Source organism: Pteropus vampyrus, unplaced genomic scaffold (genome assembly GCF_000151845.1).
Source record: "Pteropus vampyrus isolate Shadow unplaced genomic scaffold, Pvam_2.0 Scaffold54, whole genome shotgun sequence".
Classification (NCBI taxonomy): domain Eukaryota; kingdom Metazoa; phylum Chordata; class Mammalia; order Chiroptera; family Pteropodidae; genus Pteropus; species Pteropus vampyrus.
This window is the reverse complement of record NW_011888835.1, coordinates 6,867,822-6,882,067: the sequence shown is the minus strand read 5'-3', so window position 1 is coordinate 6,882,067 and position 14,246 is coordinate 6,867,822. Positions and strand designations below refer to the sequence as shown.

The following is a 14,246-nucleotide window of genomic DNA, read 5'->3' as shown; positions in this document are numbered from 1 at the left end:
GCAATGTGGCAGGCACTGAAGGCATTGCTTCATTTAATCCTTACGGTAATTCTCAAGGCAGGAACACTGATCAGGACTCTTTCAGTTGTAACTAACTTTTTTTTTTTTTAATGGTTCAACAGCAGTAAGAACCCGCACATACGTGTATGTGTATATGTGTGTATATATATATATCATATAAAGATGTACACACATAGAGGAGGGAGAAAAAGCAAATGTAGCATAATGTTAATAATTGGTGAACTTAGGTGATGAGAAGTGAGTGTTCACTGCATACTGTTATTTAAACTTTTCTGTAGATTTGAACTTATTCCAAAGAAAAAGAGAAAAAACAAAGAGTCTCCACTCCCACTTTCTATCCTTTTATCTTGCTTTATTTTCTGCAGAGCACCTAAAATTCTCTGAAATTATGCATTTATTTATTTGTTTATTTCGTTGATTATTGCATCTTCTTCTTTCTGAGAGCAGAGCTTTTGTCAGCATAGTAAACCACTTTATCCCAAGCACCTATACCAAAGTAGCACTCCATTAATAGTTGTTGAATGAATGAACGAATGACCCATCTAGACACCCTTGACACATGCCACATCCCAGCCTCCTTAGGGACGTGTCTGGGAAGGGTGCTTTGCATACCTCCATCCCTCACCAAGCAAAGGGCCCCCAAATGACCATCGAATCAACCAACCTGCTGATTTGACAGGCAGGGCACCTAGACCTAGACACAGTACAGAGAAATAAGTGTAATGATAGAAACAAAATAAAGTAGAGGTTTCAGAAGCTACAGAAACAGGGAGATATCAGTCTCAGTGGGGACATGAAATAGGTCCACGTGCAACAAAGATGACTCTGAGGCCCCTTTTCACTTTATGGAGGACCTTTGGTAAACCTTGGCCCAGTGAACCCTCAGATCAATTCTACGAGACAGGTAAAACTATTAGCCTATTGCCAGAGGAAGGGACCAAATCTGAAAGTTTCACATCACTTGCCCAGGGTCCAGCACTTTTAACTGGCAGAGCCAAGATTTGAACCCAGCTTTTCTTCAGAATAATTTGCCCTTTTCAATATACAATGAATCATTTCAAAGTCTTACAATTACTTAACATATACCATTTTTAATCACCAAATGAGTTATATATTCATATATACATATATCGTGACATACATATATATGTATATACTATTTGGGGATATATATATATATATAGTGGTCAAAAGCACATCCCCAAATAGTTTATGACATAAAAGAAAACAGAGATTACTTGTCTAAAGGATAGAACCTTATAATATACAATGACAACTACTTATTTTGTCATTGAGATGACGTTCTAGACATATTGGATTTGAGCTAAGCTTCTGGGCCCTTTAAAGCAAGTGCTTCTGTTCCTTAATGCACCGGCTTGCCTTCTGCACTTGCACCTTCATAAGACAGTCGACCATTACAGAGAGCGGCCTCAGCTTTAACATCACACCCTGACAATGCCTAACACCTTGTAAGCTACACAGAGCCCTGTCTCAACCAATACTTGAAAGGAAAGCAACAACGGGAAAGAAATTTTGAGCATTTACAAGGAATAGTATTGTTTACTCAAGAGGTTTCACTCTTCACCATGAGCCAACCCTGTATCACTTGCCCGATAAGAAAAGAGGGCTGGTTGAAAAGTGTCCTTCCTATCCTATGCGAGGAACAAAAAGACTAATTCCTGGGAGTTACACTTACTAAAAATCCAATAGTACCTCCTAGTTAGACTAGAATGTCTTTTCTTAAGGTTCGTTCGGTAATTACATTCCCATCCAAAGTTCCAGTGGTCTCCAATTTGCTCAAACAGGCTTTCCAGACTTTGACTGCTATAAAATATAACTAAAGCAATGCAATGTTCAAATATATATTTTATATTTTAGAAACCTAGGCTGAGGAAACTAACTATAAAATCTGCGTTCAAGATCTGTTTTGGGTTTCTTTTCCTTTTTTTTTTTAACAGCCTTTTTGAGATATAATTAATATACCATATGATTCACCCATTTTAAGTACACAATTCCAAGTTTTGTAATATATTCACAGGGTTGTGCAACCATCTACTACAATCTAATTTCACAATATTTTTATCACCCCAAAAGGAAACCCGGTACCCATTAGTAGTCATTGCCTGTCCCCTCCAACCTTCCTCTCCCCTTAGCCCTTCACATACACTACTCTACTTTCTATCTCTATAGATTTGCCTGTCCTGGACATTGCGCATGAATGAAATCATACAATATATGATCTTTTATTATTGACTTCTTTCACTTAATATACTGTTTTGTAGCATGTATCAGTACTTCATGTGTTGTAGCATGTATCAGTACTTCATTCCCTTTTATTGCCAAAAAAATATTCCATGGTACGAATATACAACATTTTCTTTATCCATTCATCAGTTGATGGACATTTGGGTTGTTTCCACTTTTGACTATTATGAATAACGCTGTTACAAACATTTGTCTACAAGTTTTTGTGTGAATATATATTTTTATTTCTCTTGGAGCTATACCAGAACTGGAATAACTGGGGAATATGGTAACTATATGTTTAACTTTTGGGGGACCTGCCAGACTGTTTTCCAAAGAGGCTGAACCATTTTATATTCTTCTCATTAGCAATGTGTGCAGTGTCTCCACATCCTCACCAATACCTGTTATTGTGAGACTTTTTTATTATAACCGTCCTAGAGGGTATAAAGTGGTATCTCATTGTGGTTTTGATTTGCATTTCCATAATGACAATGATGTTGAGCATCTTTTCATGTGCTTGTTGTTCATATGTATATCTCTTTGGAGAAATGTCTCTCCATATCCTTAGGTCATTTTTTAAATTTGGTTATTTGGCTTTTCGTTGAGCCCTAAAAGTTGTTTTTCTCTCTTGGATAGAAATCCTTTTATCAGATGTATGATTCGCAGATATTTTCTCCTAAAACACAAAACGCAGATATTGTGTTTTCACTTTCTTGATAGTATCATTCACGGCACAAAAGTTTTAAATTTTAGTGTAGTCTAATTGATCTATTTTTAATTTTGTCACTTGTACCTTTATTGTAGAGTTTAAAAACCTTCCTTTTCTCACTACATTTTTTTCACAATACTACCACACTCACAACACTTCTGATACCAGATGCGTAGGAGTTTTTCTCACACTCACACCAGGCAATTCTCTGACACCAGCTGGCTGTCCTACAATTCAACTCAATTCTAACACTATATACCTGGAGATAGTGTTAGGTCCCACAGGCCAAGGGCTCAGTCCCATGGGACTGCCTCTACTTCAGAAGCTAGTCTCAAGTCTAGGTGCTTCTGATCGACTGGCTATAAAAAATTGGAGGTTCCCACAGTCCCCTCCTTTGGTTCAATTAATTTGCTAGAGCAGCTCACAGAACTCAGAGAAACATTTACTTATATTTGCTGGTTTATTATAAAAAGATACGATAAAGGATACAGATGAACAGTCAGGTGAAGAGATACATAGGGTGAAGTCTGGGAGAAGCCCAAGCGTAAGGGCTTCTGTCCTTCTGGATTTGGAGTGTTTCACCTTTCTGCTATGTGGATGTGTTCATCGACCTGGAAGCTCTCCACACCCCATACTTTGTGGATTTTTATGGACACATCATCACATAGGCATGATCGATCATTAAGTTAGTTTCCAGCCTCCTTCCCCTTCCCAGATAGAGAATAGAGGATAAGGCTGAAAGTTCCAAGCTTTTTTAATAATGGCTTGGTATTTCTGCTGACTGGCCCCCACCCAGCCCCCTCCAAGCATTGCCTCATCTGAATAAAAGACACTCCTATCGCCCAAGAAATTCCATGGGATTTAGGAGTTCTGTGTCAGAAACCAGGGTCAAAGACCAAACAAGAACAAAAGATGCTCCTAGTGCTTTTATTATCCCTAAGGAAATTACAAGAGTTTTAGAAGCTCTGCGACAGACACTCAGGGCAGAGACCAAAATAAAAATATAGATATTATTGGGAATGGGGAAACGTTCCTATATCCCTCTTAGTTCTCTGGCTGTTAGAATTATTAAAATGACATAAAGAAAATTAACAGAAGAAAATTTTTAATACATGCACATGGGGAATTCACATGAACATGAAAAGACAGTAAGGCAAAATGAGGTATATATGCCATTCCAGACCAAGGATGGGGAAGCAAGAGTCTAAGACTTCAAAGGAAAGGAAGGCAGATTTACAAGGGGATGAAAAAGAGTTCATGTTTAGTAAGCAAATGTTTGCTGGGGCATCTTGAAACAATGGGACAGAGAGAAGGCTTTGATTGAATGGACTTAGCTAGGTTCCTCCCTATCTACCATACCTAGTTCAGAATAAAGTGCAGTTATCCGTCATATCTCACTTCCTGGAGCAGGTTCTCTAAAATTCTTTTAGGCAGTAAAGGGGGAAGCCAAATTTTTTCTTGAGTCTTCTGAGCCTTGAATGTTTTCAGCTCAAAATAATCTGCATGTCAAAGTGGCATATCTTGGGGACACTCGTCCTGAACTATATATATATATGCATGTATTCATTCTATTTTTTTATAACTCTCATATCCAAGAAACTGTTGGCCATGGCTTTGAAGATTTACTCTTATATTATCTTCAAAGACTTTTTAAATTTTATTTTTCAATTATAGTTGGCATACAATATCATATTAGTTTCAGGTATATAACACAGTGTTTAGACATTTATTTATCTTATGAAGTGATCACCACAGTAAGTCTAATACTCATCTGGCACCATTCATAGTTATTATGATATTATTGACCATGTTTTTTACATTTAGGTCTGTGATCCCTTTTGAGTTCATTTGTGTGTATGGTATGAGGTAGGAGTCCAACTTTATTGTCTTTCACATGGATATTTAGTTATCTCGATCTCATTTGTTTAAAAGACAATTTTCCCCATTGAACTTTCTTGGTATCCTTGTCAAAATCAATTAACTAGAAATGTAAGGATTGGACTTATTTTTACATTAGCATGCCTTACATACTCCTCTAAACGTTACAATTAATTAAATTGATGTGTTTTATTGTTTGGGAGATATTTGATGTGTTCCCAGAAAATTTGCAAAGTATACATAGACCCATAGCATATGACATCTTAAAGATGACTTTAAGTCCCTTTCCTAGTTTATAAGGAGTATTAGTTTTCAAATCAAAATATTAAACTAATATGTCTGCAATAATTATAACAATAATAATAGCTAGCATATATTGAGCCCGGAACTGTGCTAAGCTCGGCAAGCATGTATGGCATGTAATCTTTACAAGAATTCTAAGAGTTCAGTGTACTGTTGTTTCCCCAGATGAAAAAGCTGAGGCTAAGAGGGGTTAAGTAACTTGCCTTACACAGCTAGTGAGTCACTTGTGCATTTCCAGATCTCAGATTAACTGATCAACCTCTGCGTAATGGGTATAACGTATAGATATTGCCTGATAACAGATCTGAAAGTCTAAATGTTCCCTCGGGGTCTGAGACCATGGCCGAAAGCAGCCCACTACAAACCTGAAATTTCCGTGAAGGCCCCAGGTTTAATCGTGCAAAGTTTTTTTTATCTCCATAATATAAATGTTTGTTTATACTACATATGTGCTTATTTAAAATAAAGCTGGCTCCTAGAGGTAGCACATAAAAAGGGATTTCTTTGTTGTCTTCCTCATCCTCTCTTTTTAAATTACAATTAAAATATTTCAGAAACTGTACATATTCCCTCTGCCAAAGTCCTCTAGAACTATTCTTAGTCTCCCCGAAAGAGCCTTTGAGGTTACGGGATTCTGCTGATAACGTTGGTGAGCTGACTGATGGACTCCACATGCTTCTGAAGCATGGCTATAAAGCAATTTCCTTTAAGCAAATCTTATTTTCATACTGACTTACATTATACAAGTGAAGATGTATTCCCACAGGAACAAAGAAATGTAGCCCCAACATGTAATTTTGAAACAATTGCATCTGCAGGAAAGCTTTTCAAAATCACATATTTAAAAAGAAAGTGTATCATTTTTGATAAAACAATAATAAACCAAACTAAGTCACAGGGAGAACAAATATGTGCTAAAACTTAAAATGCTGTGCCAGGATTTGCATTTCCTTGTGGAGTAGCTTCCATGAAAGGAAATTTGCATACCGTGTTCCCTGGATTTTATAATCAGTCTGTTTGTTACTGGTTTTGAAAGAAAAAAAAATATGTTCAAATGCTTAACATTTTAAAATGTGTTAATTAAGGGTGATCTCTTAGGCAATCCACGGTTAGAGATATTGATGTGTTTGCTTAAATATTTGTATTTTCTTTATCGAGAAAGTGGGTTCATTCAACATACATATGTCTTCATAATCCTAAATGCTTTTCTCTGGAACTTGATCTCCACAAGGGGTGGGCAGTTTTCTGACACAGCAGCCAGAAAAGGAAAGGAAAGACCTTCCAGTCAGCTGATCTTGAAATTTAATAATTTCTGAAGGTCTTTTCTAAACCTATTAATTAAGCTTGATAGGGCAGCAAGAGGGATAGCTTGTCAAAGTATGCTTCTGTCCTGTCTGGGATGTGCCTGACAAACTGGTGAAGCAGGCAAGCCAGAGATCTATTTGCAGGAGAACTGAAATATATCTCGAGAACTCATCCCAAGAGAAAAGGGTCAGAGTATAATGAGGGGAATCCAGGAAGAAAGCCTTGGTCCCAGCGATAAATCAACAGCACTCTCGAACTGGATAGCTGAAGAGCTTTTAATAAAGACACTACCTACAAAAGTGTGGTCCGAACATGGGGAAACCAACGATATCTGGTGCAATGCCTCAGAGCTAACAACAGAGGGGAGACTGTGGTCACTGAAATGTGGAAAGAGGACATGGTTGCCAGGGGGAGGACGATGGGGGAATAGACACCCTGACTTCATTTTTCTCTTGCCCTTTATCTTCTGCCGATTCCCCTCATTGTCCAAACCCAACAAAACGCCAGAGGGCAAGGGAGCCCTTTGTTATGTCCACTTGGGTGTCAAGGCCGTCCACCCGAAGGCCTCCAGGAACACAGCTGTAGTTGAACAGCTGCATTTATTGCTCATTAGAGTGAAACAAGAATGCACACCACAGAGAAGCTCGAAGAGTCTCAGGAAGGGGATGTTAAAGAGGACTTATTTCTAGGATTTGGGCTGAGGGTGGGTGATGTGGGGAAGGGCTGAGAAGGGAGAGGCTTTGCTCTGGATTAGATGCTTTCAGAAAGCGAAGCAAAAGCAGCTTCTGTATCAATTATAGCCTTTGTCTCACCTTAGTGCTCCCTAATTCCAGGTAAGATTTATTGAGATGCCCAGACATAGAATTACTGCCATGTTCTGACGGCGTTCCCGTCTTCTAAAACGGTCGGCCATTTTTTTCGACTTGGACACTGTTCACGTTTTTCTCTGTATGCTGACGTGAGTACAGAGGGGTCTGACTACCTTGATCTCTCCTGGCCTCAGAGTGGCTTGTTTCATATTGAGGTGCTGTGCCTCTTCACACCGATCCTGGTGTTTACTCCAGGAGGCCGACACATGAACGAGAGTAAAGCAGCCCCTCTTCTCCAGCCTCGAATCAGCTAGGCCTCGAGATTCTCCTGTTGAACATAAAGTTTTCAGAGAGCCTCAGCACTGGAGAAGACCACTGAATTTGCAAAGTTCCAAGTGCAACGTGATGCCCATCACCAGGTTACATCTCTGAGCCCAGGGCTACATGGGGGAGAAGTGAAAAGTGATAGAGCTCTTGAAAAGAAAAGCCACTGACAAAACACTAGCACTCAAGATGCTCTGCCTTGGGCTGCAGAACATGACACAAAAAAAAGAGGGCCTTCTCTCCGTGTCACCTCAGGTCACTGCGCACTGTGTGGCTCTGGTACCTAACGGACACGGTTAACTTTGTGAAGGTGTCTGGCAGAGCAATGGGGTGGGGGTGGGGGAGACTGCATTCCAGCACTTGATTGGAAACTGATGCTCAGTAAAGCAGAGGAGGCCCAACGGGCATAGATGGTCCATGAGCACAGAAGAGATGCCCCCTGGGAACAACCAGATCCAAAACAGAGGCCTTTGCAGGAAGCCGAAGTCTTGAATTATGTAGGAGGGAAGAACCAGAGAAGTTGGGGCTGACCATTATTATAACTTCGCTAATATCCATGATCTGCTGAGGCCTAGAGGAACCTAGTATACATATTTTTAAACAGCAAATAAACTAATTTTATAAGGCATTTAATTAAAACGAGCCGCTTCTTGCCAACGATGTACAATGCACTTTTAACAGCTTTGTGCATCATTCCCAACCTGTAAATGTGGATAATCATGCTTATTTATTTATAAAGTTCTTTGAGGTTTTTGGATGAAAGCCTCTTTTAAAGTACAAAGCATTAATTTTTTGTGTGTGACAGAGCAATATATGAGAAATGAACATAAAGCAATATAAAATTTTTTGTCTTCTTTCTTGCTTTAAATTTTTAGTTGCTTTCTTCACCAGGACACAAAAGCCAGTCTCCAACCGGAGATCTGGGGTTTGAGATAACAGAACTAATAAAACGCTGTAAGTATAAAATCCTAGATAGGCTGGAATCAACCACTTCTTTTGAGAATGCGAGAAATAAATTGATAGACAAAGTATTTTGTACACATGAACTCATTTCAGTAAGTCCGCACTGCTAGTCTTAAGAGTATGTAAATAGACCACTATTTATAGACACATTATTCCATTTTTGACCAGCATGAGCCAGTGAAGCCATAGTAGTAGTCAGTCATTACAAGTAACTAGATGACAAAAGAAAAATGTACCAGTTGCTAGGTGATGACTTTCAATCTATCATTTTAGGCAATAAATATAAGATGAAGTTATGAAGAGAGAAGCTATTCATAGCTAAAACTCCAGCTAAAATGGCTATTATTTATTATGCAGAACTGAAATCGGATGAAGTTGAGAAACCCAGTGTACCAACCCAGAAGCTACTACACAAGCAGACATATTTCAAGGACAAATCCAAAGTTAAGCAGAAAGCAAGGATTTAGGAGGAGCATGGAGAGGATAAAAAGTTTTTTTAAAAAATTGGATTCGACTATGTTACTTAGTATCATGTTTCAAATCATAAAGGGAAAAAAGAAAAAAAACATTTTTTAGAACTTACCAAGTTCTGAAAAAGTCTGTCGGCCCCTATCAATTAGTTAGCAGGTGGCAAAAATGTATTTGGCACAATGGCATATGCAAACACTGTGTGAGACCCTGTGTCCCTGCCCTCTGAGAGCATAGGAATTAGTTTGGAAGTGTAGGTGATGCAAATAAAATGAGCAGGGAATGACATAAGGCATGAAAATCCATTGGTTAAAACCTATGCCTGGCAGAAAACAAGCACTCATTCAATGCCAGCTAAATAATAAAGAATTGTAAAGTGTAGTACATACTATAAGGGGCACCTATTACTGATTCTACGTTAGCTGTCCTAAACACAGCTGAGAATTACAAAGATAAGTAAAAGCCCTCCCTCATTACTCATTTACTTAGCAAGCCCAGTAATCTAGAGCAGTGGTTCTCATATTTCATGCATCAGAACTACCCAGAACTTGGTAAAACACAGATCACCGGCTCCCACCCACAGAGTTTCTGATTTAGTAGGTCTGAGCAGGATAATTTGCATTTCGAACATGTTCCCAGGTGATATAGGTACTTCTGATCTGGGGAGCACATTTTGAGAACTACTGGTCTAAAAGGTCATAAGTAAATTTAAAAGCATGAAAGAGAATACTAATAACAGCTAGCGTTTACCATGTATCCTCAATGCTTCTATGCTTCAATTCTAGCTAGATGATGATGATAGATAGATAGATAGATAGATAGATAGATAGATAGATAGATAGATAGATAGATAGATAGATAGATAGATAGATAGATAGATATAGATAGAAAGATGATAGATAGATAATAGATAAACAGATAGACCAGTGTTGGGCTGCACAGTTTTATTCCTTGAGGTGACCCTTGACGGTGGTATGGGTGGCTGGGCCCCTGACAGCCCTAACTGTGTTACAGCTGAAGCAGAAATTAGCTGGTGTGACCATCAAAATCCAGAGAAGGGATAAGAAGAGATGCTTCAAAATTACATTTTCTCTTTGAAAGTCTCACATTTCTCTCATTGACCTTGACCTCAAACAATAATTATAAATGGAAGCCGAGGGTGTAAAAGCTATAGAAAGTATCTCCTGACCATAACAAACACCAAAAAAAAAAAAAAAAAAAATGGGAAAGGAGTTTCCCCTCCCCCCACACCCCCTCTCCTTCTTACATGAAGAGCCATTTGTTTCCTACGCCAAGAGTGACTATGTAACATTGGAAGGAAAAAAACCTTTCCTTTCATCGCATCTCTCACTCCCTACTTTAAGAAGATTGAAGCACCCAGATTTTGCTCCCAACAAGAGATTCTGATTTGATTCACAAAGGCATCAGTATTGCTTCAAAGCTCTCCCAGGTGGTTCTAATGTACAGCCAAGTACATTAGAAACACTGTGTACTAATTTGTCTTGGCTTGTATCTGCAGTCTCTCCTGTTGCTTTCTCCCCCCGCCCCCCTCTAAAAACATGCTCACATTATCCAAACTCTAAAAACTGAAATCATATCTCCACAAATTATGTTGTCACCTATATTCTTAAAAACATAAGCAGGAAGTTAAGAATGCCTATTTGTCTAAATCCATTCAATATTTAACCCTTCAAAATTAGGCTTTAACCTCTAATATCTTACCAAAGCAGGGTTTTTTGTTTTTGTTTTTCTTTTTATTAAGCTTAGACAATTAATAACTAATGAAAAAAAAAGGTGTTTTTCTCAGTTCTCTATCTTCCTCAACTTTAATGATGTATTTGATATTGGATATCATTTAATCTTTGGAATCCTCTCATGCCTAGACCTCACTCAATACTGCCTTTTCTTCCTTACCAGCTATTGCTTCCACATGATTTTTACTGCTTTATCAATCCCTACCCTGTATTTGTAGAAATTCCTCAAAGTTTCACACACTTCCATGTCCCCTTTGCAGGAATTCAATAATCACTTTTATAAAAGGTACACTATGAAAGATCAGGCCTCTCAAAAAGTCTGGACCTAGATTTCATCTTTCTGTTGGATATCTCCACCTGAACATTCCATCAGTTTCTCCAAGTCAACATGTCCCAAAATGAACTCATCATTATCCTCAACCAATCTGTTTCTTCTCTCTTCTTTTTTATAGAACCACCATATTCATCAGCCACCCAAAGCTGAAACCTTGACATTATCTTGGAGTCATCTTTGATTTCTTTCTGGCCAATAAGAGCACATTCTCTATAAGTATGCGAAAACCTTTTAGAAGTACAATTGACATACAATAAAATGCACCTAAAATGTGTAATTTGATAAATTTTGACAAATATATATATATCTATGAAACATACAAAGTGGTGAATATAACTGTAACCCTTAAAAGTAGCCTCAGACTCCTTCCCAACTGGCCCCATCCCAGGCAATCAGTCTGTTTTCTATCACTAAAGGTTGTTTTATACTTTTTACAGTGACATTGATCTTTCCCTGTGATTACTTGCTATGTGTGTTCGTTAGTAAAGGATCTGTTTAAATCTTTTGCAAAATGTTTGTTTATTAAATAAATTAATAACAATAATATTATTGATAACTTATTATTTATTATTATCGAGTTTAAGGGTTCTTTACCTGTATCTTGGATACAAGTGACAGATATAGGGTCTGCAAATATTTTCTGCCAGTCTGTGACTTTTCATTCTCTTCACAGTATCTTTTGAAGAGAAGCTTATAATTCTGATGGTCTATTTTTTTTTTCTTTTATAGATCATACGTTTGGTGTTATAATTAAGGAGTTTTTGCCTAAACCAAGATTATGAAGATTTTTCTCCTATGTTTTTTTCCAGAACTTGTGTAGATATAGGCTTCACATTTAGGTCTATGATCCATTTTCAGTCAGTTTTTGTATATGGCTCAAAGTATCGATCAAAATTCCTTTTTTTGTGTGTGCATATGGATAACAAATTATTCCACACTATTTGTTGGAAACTCTTCCTCCACTTTGTTGAAATAAATTGACCACATATGTGTGGGTCTCTCTATTTTGTTGGTTTCTGGACTTTCTCTTTTGTGCGATTGATCAGTTTATCTATATTGTTATTAATTTTAGATTGTCTTGATAACTGAAACTTCATGATAAATCTTGAGATCAGGTAGCATAAATTTTGTTTTTCATTTTGAAAGTTGTATTGGTTCTTTTAGTGACATTGTATTTACATTAAAATTCCATGGATTTTGACTGGAATTGTATTGAATCTATAGATAAAGTTGGAGAATATTGATATATTAAAAATACCAAGCCTTCAGATATGTGGGCATAGTATATCTCTTTCAAGTCTGCTTAAATTAACCTCAGCAATGTTTTGTAGTTTTCATTATAGTAGTCCCCCTTATTCATGATTTTGCTTTCTGGGGTTTCAGTTACCCAGAAACTGATGTATGTTTCCATTTAGTATGTTGGTCTGAACATACTAAATGGAAATTTACAGAAATAAACAATTCATGTTTTAAATTGCCTGCTGTTCTGTGTAGCATGATGGAATCTCGCGATATCTGCTCTATCCCGTCCAGGATGTGAATCTTCCACTAGTCCAGCGTCCGCTCACTGTATATGCTCCTCACCTGTTACTCACTTAGTAGCCATCTTGGTTATCAGGTCAACTATCGAGGAATCGAGATATCGCAGCACTTGTGTCACCGAAACTCTTATTTTACTTCCTAACGGCCCCAAAGAGCAGGAGTAGTGATGCTGGCAACTTAGACATAATGCTAAAGAAAAGCCGTAAAGTGCTTCCTTTATGTGAAAAGTCTAAGTTCTTGACTTAATGAGGAAAGAAAAAAAACGTGGCTGAGGTTGCTAAGCTCAACAGTAAGAACGAACTTCTAAGTGAAATTGTGAAGGAAGAGAAAGAAAGTCGTGCTAGTTTTGCTGTCGCACCTCAAACTGCAAAAGTTACGGCCACAGCGCATGATAAGTGTGGAAAAGGCACTTAATTTGTGGGTGGAAAACATGAACGGGAAACGTGTTCTGGTTGATGGCAGCGTGTTGTGCAGGAAAGCATTGAGCCTACACAAAGACTCCAGCAGGGATCCCCTGAAATGAGTGACACAAGGCCGTTTACTGCAAGTCAGGAGCAGCCACACAGATGCAGGAATGGGTTCGACATCTTATCGTCTCACGTAATCACAAGAAGGAGGGTGAGTACAGTATGAAAAGATTTTGAGAGACCACGTTCAAATAACTTTTATCACAATCTCTTGTTGTAATTGTTCTATTTTATTAGTTATTGTTGTTAATGTCTTATGATGCGTCGTTTATAAATTAAACTTTATCATCAGTATGTGTGTATAGGAAAAAGATAGTGTATATAGGATTCGGTACTATCCGTAGTGTCAGACATCCACTAGGGGTCTTATTCCCCTCGGATAAGGGGGCACTACTGTAAATAGGTATTATTTGTCTTTTGTTAGGTTAATCCCTAAATATTGTGAGTTTTACCTTGTAGGGTTCTGTATATTTTTATACTCCTATAAATATTTCTGAGCTTTGGTCTGGAATATGGTTAAGTTACTTAGAAATTGGAAACGGTTTGATTCTTTTGGGTCTTGCTATGTAGCTTTATTAGGCACAACCAGAGCCCTACTTAGTACAGGATTAATTTTTCCCCACTAGTGAAGTAAAACCTTTCTGAGCACTATACTTTATGCCCTGCGAACTTCAGCATTTTCTATTCTTACTGGCGAGAGCATGCGATCTCCCTTGTGCCGTGTAAGGTCTGAAGGGCTGTTTCCTCTAATTCTTTCAGATGGTTCTTTTCCAAGTGTCGGGTAGTTTTCTTACATGCAGGTGCTGATCATTAGTCCGCTGAATAGGCAAGGAGCATCCTCTGCAGACGCCCAGAGCCCACTCTCTGTGCAGCTGTCTCTCCTCAGGTATTCTCCCATGCGAATTCTAGCAGTTTGGGAGTTGGGCCTTGCGGGACTCCCATAGTTGTCTCCCCAACTCAAGGAGGTCATGGGATCCACCTGAGTTCCGTTTCCTACTCCAAGGCCTGGAAGCTCTCTCCAAGCAGTGAGCGGAGGCAATCACAGGGTTCACCACGCTCGTTCCCCATCTTTCTGGGAACATCACCCGTCACTGTCTGATGTCCAGCGCCTTGCAAAACTTT

The 14,246-nt window shown here is 38.3% G+C and overlaps 1 long non-coding RNA gene across 1 annotated transcript in view; it reads left to right on the top strand.

Annotated features, from left to right (window-relative positions):
• Positions 1-12,119, top strand: part of LOC111739806 — a 13,383-nt gene extending 1,264 nt beyond the window's left edge. Inside the window, exons 2-4 of the long non-coding RNA XR_002780380.1 lie at positions 8,472-8,550; positions 11,234-11,331; positions 11,845-12,119. This is a non-coding gene — a long non-coding RNA (uncharacterized LOC111739806). The remainder of the gene's footprint in view (positions 1-8,471; positions 8,551-11,233; positions 11,332-11,844) is intronic.
• The last annotated feature ends 2,127 nt before the right edge of the window (positions 12,120-14,246 follow it).